At 49.2% G+C, this 15,641-nt stretch overlaps 2 long non-coding RNA genes across 2 annotated transcripts; one reads left to right on the forward strand and one right to left on the reverse strand.

The window, feature by feature from the left end:
* Positions 1 to 712: 712 nt before the first annotated feature.
* On the reverse strand, positions 713 to 3,298 carry LOC131811128 (uncharacterized). The gene is made up of 2 exons (XR_009345818.1): positions 2,906 to 3,298; positions 713 to 2,040 (listed from the first exon to the last, which is right to left on the reverse strand). It is a non-coding gene; the product is annotated as an uncharacterized LOC131811128 (long non-coding RNA).
* Positions 3,299 to 3,391: 93 nt separating this feature from the next.
* Positions 3,392 to 15,355, forward strand: LOC131811480 (uncharacterized). Its single transcript, XR_009345954.1, has 2 exons — positions 3,392 to 3,475; positions 4,483 to 15,355. It is a non-coding gene; the product is annotated as an uncharacterized LOC131811480 (long non-coding RNA).
* The last annotated feature ends 286 nt before the right edge of the window (positions 15,356 to 15,641 follow it).

Raw genomic sequence — 15,641 nt, forward strand, 5'->3', positions numbered from 1 at the left:
GAAGCCCTGTGTGGTTGAAGAACTCCCAGGAACTACCAAGACCTGGAAGAGCATGTGTGTGTGCGATCATCCTGGAGCTCTACCAGTCACTGAGTCCAGCCCAACACTGGTTATGTGTCCAGCACTAGGCTGAGTGCGTTATTTCAATTCATCTTCATCAAAACTCAGCAATGCGGGAACTATCATTTCCTCATGCCAGAGATGAGGAAGGGAGCTCAGAGAGGGAAAGTCATCTGGCCAAGATCACACAGCAAGTAAGTGGTAGGACTGGAACAGGGGCTGGGGAGGATGGAGTGTGCGTCCAGATTAAGAGTCCGTGTGTGTGTGTGTGTGTGTGTGTGTGTGTGTGTGTGATGGGGAGGTGGGGAGTTCTTGGGGTAGCACTGAGCAGCAGGCCCTGGGCCCAGGCTGAGGTTTCCTTGTATAATCCCATTAATCCTCAGGATCACCCTTCGAGGTAGGCACCATTACCATCCCATATTACAGATGTGGGAATTGACATTCTGAGAGAGATCAGAAGGGACTTAACTGAAGTACACATCAGACCCTAAACTAAACCTTCTCTCTGGGGCCCCAGACGCCTTGCAGCGGTGTGAGTATGCCTCAGCTCTAACCACCTGCGTCCCTCAGCCTCCCCAGGGGGACAAGTTCCCTCTCTGGGGCACAGGACTTGTGGGTCTCTAACTAGGAGCCAGGAGCCAGACACAAAAGGTAGAATCCACAGCCAAATGAGTTTATTGGAGAACTGTCTGTACCAGGCTCCAAGCCAAGTACTTGTACACCTTGTCTGGATATCCACAACATCCCATCTTTATAGACCAAAGCTCAGAGAGGTTAAGTGATTTACTGAAGGTCACCATCTTATTACTCTAAGAACTGGGTTTTCGGCCAAATAAGTGAGATCTTAAGCCCCTCCCTGGATTTGAATCAGTCTTTCTCCTGGGACTGAGTTTCTGGTCCAAGCAGGGTGGAAAGAAGTTAAGGGGACCAACTGTCTCAGTATGCTGGGACTGTCCCAGTTTTTGCACGGAAAGTTCCCAAATCCCAGGAAACTCCTTAGTCTTAGGCAACCAGGATGGTTGGTCAGCTTGGGGGAGTTTTGAACTCACAAGCCCCCTTTAGCCTCCTAAATTTCTTTGCAGCAAGAAATAAGGACACTTTTGAAGGCTTTATTTAATTCATATGGAAAGAACTAAGTGGAAGGAAGGAAGGATAGCCAAGAGAGAAAGATAGAAAGAAAGAAAGAAAGAAAGAGCCAATATTTTTTACTCCAAATTTATGAGATAATCTCCCCCCAATACACATTTTATTTGTCAAAGAGAAATATGATTTAGTGCAATAAAATAATATCTTGGGCTTGTGGAACCTCCTAATTTTATTTCCTTGGACCCTTAAGGGCCTATAAATACTGATAATAATATTATATGCCATCTAATTATTTATTATTAATATTGGCACTACTAAGCCCTTAGGGATCCAAGGGGAATAAATCTGGCAAATAGTAGATGCCAAGAATATAAATTGCTCCATTAGCATTTACTATCTGCCTGGTTTGTTTTAAGAACATTACAGTTATTAACTCATTTATTAACATAATATTTCAACAATGAGTAGTTGTCTGGTATGAGCGGGCACTTTGTGCTCAGCTCTATGCCCCATGGGAACATGAACAATCCCCTTTGCTCTCCTGAAGAGGCGACCAAAACACAGAGAAACCAAGCAACAAGCCCAGGGTCAACCAGCCATGCAGCCATAGAGGCAGGATGCAAACCCAGGTCAGTCAGACACCAAGGGCCGGTGCTTGCAGCCTCCAGACCCTCGGTGCCTTCTAGTTGGCCACCTCAACCTCGGGATGGAGGTCTTCTCAATGGTTGAAAAATGTATGAAGTCTCCAAGGGGCAGGGCTGCTTGATCTCCAGGAGCCACACTGCTCTTGCCACATCTGGACAGCAGAGGGCGCCATGGTACCAAAGTTGGTCTTAGCCGGTCCTGACGTTCGCTGCCGCCAGGGGCTGGGGGCACCCATGGCTAGGCCTGGGCCTACAGGTGAAAGCCAGGGCAAGGGTCATGATTGTGCCCTGGGAGAAATTCAGTGGAACTACCTGTTCCTCTCTGTTATGGGATGAACTGTAACCCCTAAAAAGATAACGTCGAAACCCTAACCCCCACTTCCCTATGACTGAACTTACTTGGAAATAGGGTCTTTGTACATGTAATCAAGTAAAGATTAAGTCATTAGGGTGGGTCCTAATTCAAGACGGCCGGTGTCCTTCTAAGAAGTGGCAATGTCATGTGTCCCTTCACAGGGACAACGCCATGTGAAGACAGGCCGAGACTGGCGTGAGGCAGTTACAAGCCAAGGAATGCCAAGGGTCAACAGTGACCTCCAGAAGCTAAGAAGAGGCCATGAAGGATTCTACCCAGAGTCTCAGAGGGAACATGGCTCTGCTGACACCTTGATTTCAGCCTTCCAGACTTCAGAACTGTGAAAGAATAAATTTCTGTTGTTTTAAAGCCATCCAGCTTGTGCCGCTTTGTTACACAGCAGCCTCAGGACACACACACATGGTCTGTGCCCGGTCCCTGCTCTGGGTCAGGCCTCTGTCCCTCACCTGGATCCCTTCCCTCAGGCTTGCCCCTGTGATCCACCGATAGCCAGAAGCCATCCTAGGCTCTGAACGCTCCATGGTCCCCCTCATCCCTGGGGAGAAGCCATGCAACTGCCCACGTCTGTGGCTTCGCACAGGCTCTTCCCTCTACCATAAAGTGCCCTTCCCGTTGCAGGCCTAACATCGCTAAGTGACTCCAAAGCAAGCTCTGCCGCCTCCTCTGGACCTTCTTCCCCAACATCCCAGCCCTCAAGCTAGCTTAGGGCCTCCAGGCTCCCCATCTCAGTTCTGCTCACCAGGGCACAACTGCAGAGATGCTTGTCTGCCAGGCGCTGATGGTGTGCTCCTCCAAGACAGGATCTGTGTTTGTCTTGACACAAGCAGCCTCTAGTACCCAGGCCAGTGCCCGGCACACAGTTGGTTTTCAATAAATGTTTAAAGGGGAAAGGAAGGAAAGAAATAGGGAGGGAGGAAGGGAGAAAGGAAGGAAGGAAGAAAGGGAGGAAGGAGAGAGAAAAGGAAGGGAGGGGAGGGAGTGGATGGAAGGGAGGAGGGAAGAGAAGAAGGGTGCCTGGGTGGCTCAGCTGGTGAAGCATCTGATTCTCCATTTCAGTTCATCATGATTTCAGGGTCCTAGGAGAGCCCCGTGTAGAGCTCTGCACTTAGAGCAGAATCTGCTTGACATTCTAGCCAGTAGGGCAAGAGAAAGTTACTTCTTCCCTTGAGGGCATTCCAGTGCCTACTTGCCTTAAGTGACTGGGCCCTCATTTTCACTGGAAGGTAACACATTAGCCAAAGCACGCAAGTGCAGGAATGAATTCACAAGGTGAAAAAGTCATGTGTTGCTGGGATGGGACACAGGTCAGGTAAGAGTTGACAGGGACCGGTAGAGGCTGGGACCCTGGGAAACACTTACTCTGGAGAGTAGGCATGTCCTGGGCAGGCTGGGGACAACCCAGGGGTACTAGAGAGCAGGAGGGAAGCTGTGAAAGGAGAGGTAGCCCTTGCCAACATCCTTGGCATCGTGTCTTTGATAAGCTCTTATTGAGCACCTTCTGTGTACAATGTACCATGATGGGTGCTCAAGGGTAATATACAAAGATGAACTAGCCTCTTAAGGAGCCCAAGGCAGGGACCTGTGAGGGGCTCACAACAGCTGGGCAGAGAGCAGATGACAACGAGGTATGGGACTTCAGTCGGGGAGGGTAGGCTCAGTTGCCAGCAAAGAATACAGAACAGAAAAAGGAGCAGACCAGGCATTTGGAATAGGCTTTGAGGGAGGCAGATACTGGATGCAGGATGATACTGCAAGGAAAGGCATAACAGGCAGAAGATACCGCAGAAGCAAAAGCTGGACAGGAAACAGTGGAGAGGCAAGGGTCCTGGAATAAGAAGGCGAGAAGGAAAAGTCAGCTCCTAAAGGACCCCAGAGGGACTTGCACTTCAAGCTCAGGGGTTTACAATTTCTCTCCATGGCAGCAAGGAACCAAGGGGGGCTTTGGAGCAGGGGAAGGCTCTTGGAGGCAGGCTGCCGGAGGACGGGCCAGAGGAGGTGGGAGTAGGGAAGCAGGGGAGGGGACAGGAGGGCCTGGGCCAGGGAAGCAGCAGGGGAGGGGAGGGTGGTCTGCAATTGCCCCAGGGGATAAAGCTCTAGTTTATGGGTCTTTGGGGTGCTGAGGAGGTCCTACAGGAGGAGCAGATCCACTCCAGTTACCCCCACACAAGACCAAGGCTCAGCTGGGCCGTCCACGTGCATGCTCTGCTTAGTGCTGGGCACGTGGGGTTCAGTGTCCTGAGTGAGCACTAAGTTCAGACAGTCTCCAGGGTCACACAACTGCTGCATGGCCTCAGACCTTCCGCTTCCCTATTCTAGGCTCTGTTCGGATGGGGAGGAAGAGTCTGGGGCTCCCAGAACACTCAAAGCCTTTGGCCTCCAACCAGAACAAAGCCTCACCACTTCCCAAGGCCCTTCTCGGCCCTTCAGAGCCACACGCCCAGCAGGCCGGCAGGGCCTGCAGGATTGACCGTGCCTGGAGCTGCCCTTGACCCAAGACCGTGCGAAGCTGGCATGTAAATATCCTCAAACCGTCAGGTGGGAACTCTGAGGTGCCCCGTCTATGCTGCCTTCCATTGGTCCCCACAGGGATCGGGCTCTGCCTCACCTGCTTGCTTACCCTCCCTGTGCAGCTGCCGTCCATTTTCCGTCTCACTCCTCCTCTCCCTACCCCCTTGGGTTTTCCCAGGATCACCTCTGGAAAAAACTTCCTGCATTGGAGTCCTTGTTTCTGAGTTTGCCTTGGGGCGAACCAGACTGAGACAAGTACCTACTGTGTGCAAAGCCCCATGCACATAGATGCTCTTGTTAGGGACCCAAGAGGGTCAGCTCCTTGATGAGCTGCAGGTGGAAACGGACTACACCAGTTGACGTTGCCTCTCAAAATTATCTTTATTTGCAGCAAGAAGGAGATGGAGGGGATTAATTTCCAAAACTGTGCTCTGCTGAACAGCGGTAAACAGTCTCCTTTTACTAGGGCTTGGGATGAATATTCAGAGGGGGATTTTAATATGATAGTGACGCTAACCATTGGGCACTTTGTGATTTCCCCTGCACAGGCAACGTCCTCAAATGTTTCTTTCCCTGTTCCAGCATTTCATCAGTTTCCAAAAGATGAAACGGAGAGTTCTGCAGAAGCCTCTAGGAGTGTCCAGAGTTCAGGGAGTCAAGGGGTCTTGCCAGTGACAATCATGTGTATCCTTTGTCTTGAGCTCTGGTTCTCTGCTTGTCCAAGGTGGCGTGGAGACAGTCTGTGGCTGGAAGTCGTCATTGTGGTGGCCACCCAACCCCCAACCCTCACCTGAAGGCCTGGTTACACGCCCATCTGCTGGGTCTGGATCTGGGAAGTTTTTCCTCTTCCCGAAACCACAAGCTCTAACAGCTGTATGAATCATGGGCAGGTCCTCCTGATACATCGGGTGGTAGGTGGAGCCTGGTACACACTGGGACACCATGACAGCAGGTTCCAGGCCTTTGCTGGGGGTGAGCAATGGCCGGCCCAGCTCAAGGAAGCGTCTGATGGGACCATAGGTATAGAGGGTGGGAGACTGAGGCAGGGTGGACAGCTGTGTGTGTGTGTGTGTGTGTGTGTGAGAGAGAGAGAGAGAGAGAGAGAGAGACAGCAGATGGTGTCACTTTCAACATGCCCACATCAATGCAGTGGGGCAGGCATCACTGTCCTCATTTTACAAATAACTATTTAAACTCAGGGAAGCGAGTCCAGGGGCCAGTGGCTCAGGGACCCAGCAAGGAATGGACCCTGCAAATCACCTTGAGGTGGGGACTAGAGGCCCAGGAGGAAGGGGCTGGCTTTCTGGGGGAGGGGTAGGCATGGCAGGGCTGCCACTGGGTAAAAGACAGGACCCTGTAGGAAGCCACAGAACGGGATCTGGACACAAGGCCAGAGAGTCAGATCCCATCCTGGCCACTGTAGGCAGCACAGGTGGACAAGTGGGTGATCTGATTGCAACAGAAGATACTGGGCCAGGTAAGTCGGGGGAAAGAGCCCTACACTGGCCTCAGTTTCTCCTTTTGTCACAGGAAAGGCAGCACCCAAGGCCCCTGAGGTCCCTCCAAGTTCTACAGTTCTGGGTCTCTTCCAACCTCTGAGGGTCTTGGTGGCCAGAGGCTACATGGCACTCTTCAGTAGAAATATAACAAAAACCACAAATGTGAGTCACACGTGTTATTTCAAATTTTCTAGTAGCCACATTCAAAAATTTTAAAAAGTGACATAAATTTTAATAATAGATTTTATTTAACCAGATACAGCCGAACTACTATCATTTCAATATGTAATCAATATAGAAATTGTTACTGAGGGTTTTTTTTTTATAAATTTTTTTTGGGGGGGCAACAAGTCTTTGGAATCCCACATGTGTTTCATACCTGCAGCTGCAGCGGGTTTCAGTTTGGACAAGCCACATCCACCGAGCGTTAGCTCACATATTGGATGGCATAGGCAAGGGCTAGTCAGGGGAGTCTGGCTTAAGCAGATCACCACCTCAGCTACAGCCTGGAGGGGTCAGATGGAGCGGGCATGAGTTTTCCTCTCTAGCCTATGAGGGTCCTTAGGGTCTTTCCCTCGTGGTTGCTCAGGGCAAGCGTGGGCTCCAGGGAGACTGACACGCATCCATGAACACAGAGGGAGCGGTGAGGCCGTGGAGGGCCCGATTCCTGCCCTCAGAGTGTTCTGCACTGGAAAGAGGTGCATTCCTCCCAGGTCAGGAATAAACCAGACAGTTGGGGTCAAGAATTGTGTTCAGATCTGGGCTGAGCAAATCATGTCCTGAGTTCAGGCTTCAGTTTCTTTACCTGGGGAATAGGTATAGTAACAGTATCATGTCGGGACTAATTTAATGCTTAGCCCAGAGATCAATACTCCCTTGTGTCCTTGAAGACAAAGGTTAACAGCTCACTTGGGGTTAGGGGCCTAGAGAAAGACCTTTGAGCCCTCTTGTGGTGACTGAGCAAACTGAGACCCAGAAAGAGAGAGGAAGTGAGCCAATCCAGGCCATACTGGGGCTGCTGACTCCTTGTCCAGTGCTCTTTCCTCTGCCAGATTCACTTTTGAAGTTTGGCTTTGACCCACAGTCAGCAACTCTTGGGGCCTGCCTGCGGAAGATCCCTCCCAGACTAGATCAAGCTACCCCTCACTTAGGCCAGGACAATGGGCTCTGGGCCAGAAGCGTGATTTGCCTCCCAAATCTGACACTTGCTGGCTGTGTGACGCAAGGCAAATTGCTCAGCTTCTCTGAGCCTCAGGTTCCATGTAGCTTACCCTCCCACCAGAATTGGCTCTGAGGATGGAAATCAAGTGTCTGAAGGGGGCTCCTCCCTGCCCCCACAGGCCTGCGGGAAGAGTCTGGCACAGAACTCCAAACTGCATTTAATCCACAATTAGTCCTTTCTGAAGCTTTGGGCAACTGGCTCGTTATTATCCCATTTCCCAGAGGGAGAAAGCTACTGCCTGACATGCCCCAGGCCCTGGCTCCTCTAGCACTCATGGGTCTTCTCCTAAGGGCCGGTGAGATCTGCAGGCCTGAGGGAGGCCGGCTAATCCCATGATGGGGGTCAGGCACTACAGAGGCCCTCTGACCTGGGTGTATCCCTGCTGTTTGTTCTGGGTCAATATCCAGGCTATGCTCTCTGTCCAGCCCAGCCCTGATGATGACTGCCTTCTACTTCAGCTTAAAGCGGGAATAAAGGGTGGAGTGGGATGAAGGTCATGGGCATAAAGACGGGTGTATTACTTATCTATTGCTATCTCTATATCAATGATAACGAATTACTCCAAAACATAGCCATTTAAAATGGCCATAATCATTTCTTTTTTTATTTTAAGAATGTATTTATTTATTTGGCAGAGAGAGAGTGGCAGGCAGAAGGAAAAGCAAGCCCCTCCTCTTCGCAGCCCCCAAGCAAGGAGGCTGATGCGGGACTCGTCCCACAACCCTGGAATCATGACCTGAGCTGAAGGCAGACGCTTAAGTGACTGAGCCTCCCAGGTGCCCAAACGTTTCTTGTCTCCTGGTTTCTATGGTCAGGAGTTATGGGGTGTTATAGCTAGCTTGTTTTGGTTCAGGATCTCCCACGAGGTTATGGCTGAGATGTCAGGACTGCAGTCATCTGAAAGCTTGAGTGGGGCAGGAGGGTTGGCTTCCAAGCTGCCTTATGTATCTGGCCAGTCGGTGCTGGCTATTGGTACTCCTAACAACAGTTCCTCCTCCACGGGGCACTCTCCAGACAATATGGCAGTTGGCTTTCCCAGAGCAAGTGAGCCAAGAGAGCAAGGAAGATGTGGCAACATCTTTATGATCAAGCCTTGTAAGTCGCACCCCATCATTTCTGCAATATCCTCTTGGTTACAAAGACCAGCCCTGCTTAGTTTCAGAGGGGACTAATCAAGGGGGTGAAAACCAGGAGGTATGGCTCATTGGGGGCCATTTTGGGTGGCTACCGCCAGGAGTCATAATAATTACTACTATCTTCTGAACACTTATTCTGTGATGGGCACTGAGTAAGATAATCTGTTTTTCATTGCCTTTTTTTTTTTTTTTTTTACCCAACAACCCAGTGATGTAGGTACTACTATCAACCCTGTTTTGCATTGGAGGAAACTAGCTCAGAGAGGTTAAACCACTTGACTAAAGTCACTCAGCTAGCAAGCAGCCATGCCAGGTGAGTCTGACCTTAGAGGCCAACTGCTTACCATCTTCCCAGAGGAAGAGCTTGGAGAGAAAGGATAGAGAAGAGGTTTGCTCTTGAGATAAATGTTGGAAATCCCAGGAACCTGAATGCACAGAGAGGAAACCCCTTTTCCATGGTCCCGAGAATGTGGCCAGAGTTCCCACGTGCAGACTCCTTCTTAGTGGGGTAAGCCTGGCATCAATTTTGGCTGCTGGGAGGAAACCAATATGAAACGATGTCGATGGGTGCCTGGGTGCTTTAGTTGGTTAAGCATGCTTGGCTCAGGTTGTGATCCCCAGGTCCTAGGATCAAGTTCTGCGTTGGGCTCCCTGCTCCCCCACACCTGCATGCGCTCTCTCTCTCTCTCTCTCTCTAACAAATTAGATCTTAAATACATAAATAAATAAAACCATGTGGATGATTACGCATACCCCTACTTATGCAGAGTACACAGAGTTCACATGCCTGAATGGAGAGAGGGAGCACACAGGATACCTAATACGCGATAACAGCTTTTGTAAATCTGTAAGGGCAACTTGACTCTGAACGAGGTGTATAGCTTATACAAGTTATGTATACCTTATACAAGGCTTTCCCAGCTCAAAGCCTTTGTTCAGCCTTTGTTCCCTCCACCTACAATGCCCCTCAAACCACCATCAAAGCAGCAAAAAATCCTCCGTGGAATCCTGAAGACCGAGTCTGCAGATGCCTGGGTGGCTCAGTTGGTTGAGCGGCTGCCTTCGGCTCAGGTCATGATCCCGGGGTCCTGACATCAAGCCCCACGTCTGGCTCTCTGCTTAGCAGGGTGCCTGCTTCTCTCTCTGCCTGCCACTCCCTCTGCTTGAGTTCTGTCCCTCTCTGACAAATAAATAAATAGAATCTTAAAAAAAAAAAAAAAAAAAAAGACCAGTCTAATCCCATCTGTGCCTCTTACTAGCTGGGTGGAATCTGGGGCAGGCGACACCCTTCTGTTGGGCCTCGGTTTCCTTGTCTGTTCTTGGGAAACTTGGCCCTTCTGCCCACCCTGCAGGGTGGTCATGAGACCCATGTGAAGGCAATGCAGAGACCAGTGCTGGAGCCTTGGGAACCAGTGAAGCCACTCGGTTCTCATCAGCCGGGGGCACTTAGCAGAAGTGCTGCAGATCCGGGTGGGAAGTGGAGTGTGAGCCCAGAGGGACAAGGCTGGCTGCAAGAGGGAGAGCCGGGGAGTGGCCCAGGCAGCTGGGCTTGGCCTTGGAGCAGAGCACTGTCCTTGCCAGCCTACTGGGACTGCTAAGGAGGACCTGATTTTCATTTGTTTATAACACCTACTGGGTGTTTTTCTGATCATGATATCGGCGCACTCTCATCCTGGAAAATCTGGAAAGTGTAGACAAAAGCACCATGAGAGTTATAGAAATAACCTGTAATCCTACCAATACTGTGAGGTTACTCTACATATATATATATGTAAAGTAACCTCACGGTATAATATATATATATCTCAATCACAATTGAGTTCATCTATAATATACTATTTTGTTCACTGTTAAATTCAGGAATGTTTCTCCAAGTCATTAAGAGATGTGTTCTGGGTGCCTGGGTGGCTTAGTTGGTTAGCCAACTGCTTTGGCTCAGATCATGATCCCGAAGTCCTTGGTATCGAGTCCCGCATTGGGCTCCTTTGCTCCATGGGGAGTATTCTTCTCCCTCTGACCCTCCCCCACTCATGATCTCTCTCTCTCTCTAAAATAAAATAAAATAAAATAAGAGATGTCTTCTTCTTCCTCTTAAAAAAAAGAAAAAGAGAGAGACGTCTTCTCTAGGGTAGTTGTAAGGATACAGGATGTTCTAGGGGAGTAGTTCTATGCTATTGACTTAAATATCCCCTTCCTGGCATTCCCGCTTTCTCAGTTGGACAGAGCTAGTTCTACCGGCTCCAAGAACCTCTCAAAATAGAAATCTGAGGACTGGGTGCCTGGGTGGCTCAGTCGTGAAGCATCTGCCTTCAGTTCTGGTCATGATCCCAGGGTCCTGAGATCAAGCCACACATCAGGCTCCCTGCTCAATGGGAAGCCTGCTTCTCCCTCTGCCTGTTGCTCCCCCTGCTTGCTCTCCGCCATCCCCCACCTATGTCAAATAAATAAATAAAATCTTAAAAATAAATAAATCTGAAAACTAAAGGATGTCTGGCCATGGTGAAGAGCTCCATTGTTATGCTATTTTTTAAAAGATTTTTAAAAATTTATTTGACAGGCAGAGATCACAAGTAGTCAGAGAGGCAGGCGGGGGTGGGGGGGTGGGGGGGGGAGCGGGCTCCCTGCTGAACAGAGAGCCCGATGGAGGGCTCGATCTGAGGACCCTGGGATCATGACCTGAGCTGGAGGCAGAGGCTTAACCCACTGAACTCAGGCATCCCTGTTATGCTATTTTTTAAAGGTTTAATTATACAAGGACTCTCTGAACATACTCTCAGTATAAAAAAATCTAAACCTTACTGATTACATTGAAGCCTCCTGAGGCCCTCCCAAATAACCCTTGTCACCAGTTTCTGTATAATTTGCAGGCATTTTTCAATGCATTTCCGTGTATCCACAAGAAATAGATATATAAATATATAAAATTTTTTATATAATATGTATAAAATATAATCTATATAATAGAAATAGCTAGAGTGCATGATTGAATATAGTGTAAGAATTATTCTGCAACTTACTCTTTTCATTAGACAATATGCATAATTTGCAGATTTGCCTATCTGAGGATGTTTTAATAAACCTTGTCCTTTTTATTTTTTTATTTTTTTAAAAAATTTTATTTATTTATTTGATAGAGAGAGACACAGCAAGAGAAGGAACACAAGCAGGAGAAGTGTCAGAAGGAGACGAAAGCTTTCCCCTGAGCAGGGAGCCTGATGTGGGTCTCGATCCCAGGACCCTGGGACCATGACCCGAGTTGAAGGCAGACGCTTAATGCCTGAGCCACCCAGGCACCCCAACCTTGTCATTGTTAATTGCTGCATAGTATTTTACAAGGTGGAGGGGCCAGCATTTACTTAACCAACCCACTAGGAATGGATATTTAGGTTGGTTCCAATTTTTCATTATTATAAACCTTTCAGTGTGGAAAACCTACACACTCCCTTTACACAAATGTGTGAATGTTTTTCTCAGGTGGATCTTAAGAGGTGGGGTCACTGGGTCATGGGCAGTCTTAACTGAGAGGGAAGGAAACTTCACTCTGACAGAGGAGGGAATGACTCAAAGTCACACAGCAGGTTTGTGACAGTGTGGAGACATGACATTTTGGGTTCTCTTCCTTACATGTTTTAAGTCATTCGTGGTCTGAACCGGCCCTCAAGGTCTACACAATTGTTCATAAGAACACCTAAATGTTATTTGCCTTTTTTGCTCCCATCCTTTCATGAGTGTTCATTAGAGTTTTCCAGAGGCTACATGATGTGTGATGACGTCATTGCTCTGAATCTAAGGGAATGCATTGGGCTGCTTTTATCACTGGTGAGGCCAGAATTTTTCTTCATGCTAATTGGCTATTTTATTTATTTATTTATTTATTTATTGCTTTCTGGTATCTCTTACCCATTTTCTAGAAAAGTATTTTTCTTATTAATTTATAAGTGCTTTTTACATATTAAGCACATTGACCTTTTCTCTCATATTGTGGCATTTTCTCCAGTTTGTAGTTTGCTGCTATCTTTGACTTTTAACTTTGTGTTATGTTATTTCATTTGGGAGGTTTTTCCTTTGATTTCTCCATTGCTTTTATGCTTAAGTAGTTCATACCTATCATAGAATATGTTAGGTGTTTACCTCTGCTTTCTTCTACTTTGTTCCTGCAATGACCCTAATCCTTTGTCTGTGGCTTTCTCAGAGAAAGCCAACCATTGGCTTTCTCAGAGTAGCTTGGGCAGGAAATGACACAGGCTTGCCCCCCAGTTCTTGGGGTGCTGGAGCTGTAGGAGCAGGTTGACTGGAAGCTCAGTCTCTAAGGAAAAGGAAGCCCAGGTCAGAGACAGCCTCTCCTCAACTTTAGGTTCCAGGAGGTACTAGTCTGAGTCCCAACTAAGATGGCCAGTGGGCCAACACCTGGACAGATGGGGGCAGGGTCTGGAAGGGCAGACCTGGGGACAGGAACAGGTACACATGCTGAGTACCCAGCCTAGACCTCGAGCCTCTAGGCTTCTTCCCCCAGGGGCGCCAGAAGCATGCCAGGGAAAAGGAACAGTATGCCACAGGACAGTCTGGGATTTGGTCTCTCTGTTCTTTGTTGAACCTCCCTGGCTGCCACAAGTGCCCCCTCCTCCTCTCACAGGCAACTTGAATGGGAGCTGACAAGTTCATCCATCTTGACCAGCTGTCCATGGAGTTTGGGCGCAGCATGACCGACTTGATGGCAACCCCAAGCACCTGACCCTGACCAGGATGGCCAGAGGATGAGGAGGGAGGGGGGATGGCCATGGTGTAGTGCTTGTTCACCAACCCTCACCCACAGATCAAATACGGGGGCGATGTGCCCAAGAGCTACCACCCGCGTAACCAGGTGAGGACACATTATGAGCACACGGTGACTGTGGCCAGAGGCTCCTTTGTGCAGGTGGAGAACAAAATCCTGTTCCTGGGCTGTGTGCTCAGGTAGGGATGGTGGCCATGCCATCCCTGGGCACAGCTGAGAGGGGCCTGGAGCTCAGGCAGGTGGTCATTTGTGGGGCCCTGTCGCCTGCAGATGGCAGTTCGCATCGGAAGGGACAGACATCGGCCTTGGGATTTTCCTGAATACCAGGATGTGTGAACAGAAGCAGGAAGGGGACATGGTGGAGGTGTTGCCCATCCAACGCTGCAAAGCCCATGTGGTCCCTGAGGACGGGAGCCTCACCTGCCTCAAGGCCAGCATCTGGAAATATCGGCAGGAAACAGCTGCACTTGGACCTGGGGGCTGGGGGCTGGAGTCCTGATGTGCATCCACGTTTTACCATGTGGGGGCTCTTGGCACCAGCAGACAGGATGTGTAACTGGCTTCGGGCTCTCAGGCAGGACAATGGCTCCCTGGTCCTGGCACAAGAACTTACACCATGGAGGGTGAGGTCCTGGGTGGGGCATCCCGTCTGAAAATCTGTCCCTTGATGGAGATGTCCTGAGGTTTGACAACATCTACAGCCTAGTTCATTCCAAACATATCAGCTCCACTGTAGATGTTCTACGCATGGACCAAATCTTTGTGGAGAAGACGAAGAGATTCTAGGCAAGCCTTGTGGCTCCCATAGCCTCCCCTTTGATCTCTAGGACCACAATGAATTCATAGCCTTCCCTGGCCAGACTCCCTCCAACCTCCCTAGGAATGGGAATCCTACGACAGCTGCTCCCAGCCCAGTTGTCACAGTGGGTCTGCATCTTAGGAACTACTAGGACTGTGTCCCAGGGGTGGCCAGACAGCCACAGCAAAGCAAACAAAACATGAAAGACTGAAGGCAGTCATCCCTGGGATCCCATTTTTTAAGGGCTCACCAAGCACCCCTTCTCAACAATCTATTCCAGAATCTTGATAGCAAGTTTTTTCAACCGATTCCCAAATTCAGTGCCTGGTTCCTATCATCCTCTATGGTTCTACCATGGTATCTTGCCCAGATGGCACCAAGGTGCTGGGGCCAACTGGTAGGGGGAGTTTAGTTGGAGAAGTGCCACATGGGAGGAGAGGGCATTGGAGAGCCATGTCAAGGATGGAGGGATTTCCCTGGCTTGGGTTGCCTTGACCCCATGATCTGCCATATCCCACCCACCGTTCCATCTGTTTCTAGCAACTGCCCTTGCTACAGTCTTCTGGAGACATGGGCTGAAGACCAGAGCTGTTGGCCAGATAACGGACATGTTCACAGCTGTCCCCATCTGCCTCCTCTCCTACAAAGCCTTCACTCTGAGCCCACAGTCCCCTGCCCCAAATCTTTGTCTTTGCTCACGCTGTTCCCTCACATAGAAGGCATGCTTTTCTTCCCTCTGTACAAAGTTTCTCTCCAGCAAGCAGTGCTGAGTCACAGTGAGGGCAAGTACTTGGTGTGTCATTTACACCCATGAGATTCTCTCTTTCTACTGAATAATCCCGAGAGCTTCAACAAACCTTTACAGTTCTAGGACCACTGCCACAATCAGGACGCACAACAACTCCATCTCCCCCCCCAAATTCCCTCCTGCGGGCCCTTTGTCATCCATCCTTCCCCTACCCCAGCCCTGACAACCACTGATCTGTTTTCTAATGCTGCAGTTGACTTTTCCGAAAATGCCAAATTATACGGTATGTGATCTTTCGGATCTGGCTTTCTTCTTTTGGCATGACGCCTCTGAGAACCATCTGTGTTGTTGCCTGTGTTAGTGGTTGGCTCCTTCTTGTGGCTGAGTGGTGTTCCATTGCGTGGAAGCACTGTGTTGTGTTTATCCATTTCCCCGGTGGAAGGTTAGCTGGGTTGTTTCCAGTTTGAGGCAATTACTAATAAAGCCGCTATATGAATACATGAGGTTTTTGTCTGTTCCTGTTTTCATTTCTCCAAGATAAATATCCAGGGGTGGGATCACTGCTGAGCCATATGGGAAGGGTCTGTTTAGTGTTGTAGGAAACTGGCAAACTTTTTTTTTTTTTTTTGCCTCGTTCTGCATTTCCCATCCGAGCATTTGAGCATTCCATTTTCTCCACACCCCTGCCTCGGTATCCTCGGTTATCTTGATGTTCTGATGCCACTCTAATATGTACGTGATGATATTTCTGTGGTTTTAATTTACATTTAATTTACATCACTAATGACT

Source organism: Mustela lutreola, chromosome 11 (assembly GCF_030435805.1).
Source record: "Mustela lutreola isolate mMusLut2 chromosome 11, mMusLut2.pri, whole genome shotgun sequence".
Lineage (NCBI taxonomy): Eukaryota > Metazoa > Chordata > Mammalia > Carnivora > Mustelidae > Mustela > Mustela lutreola.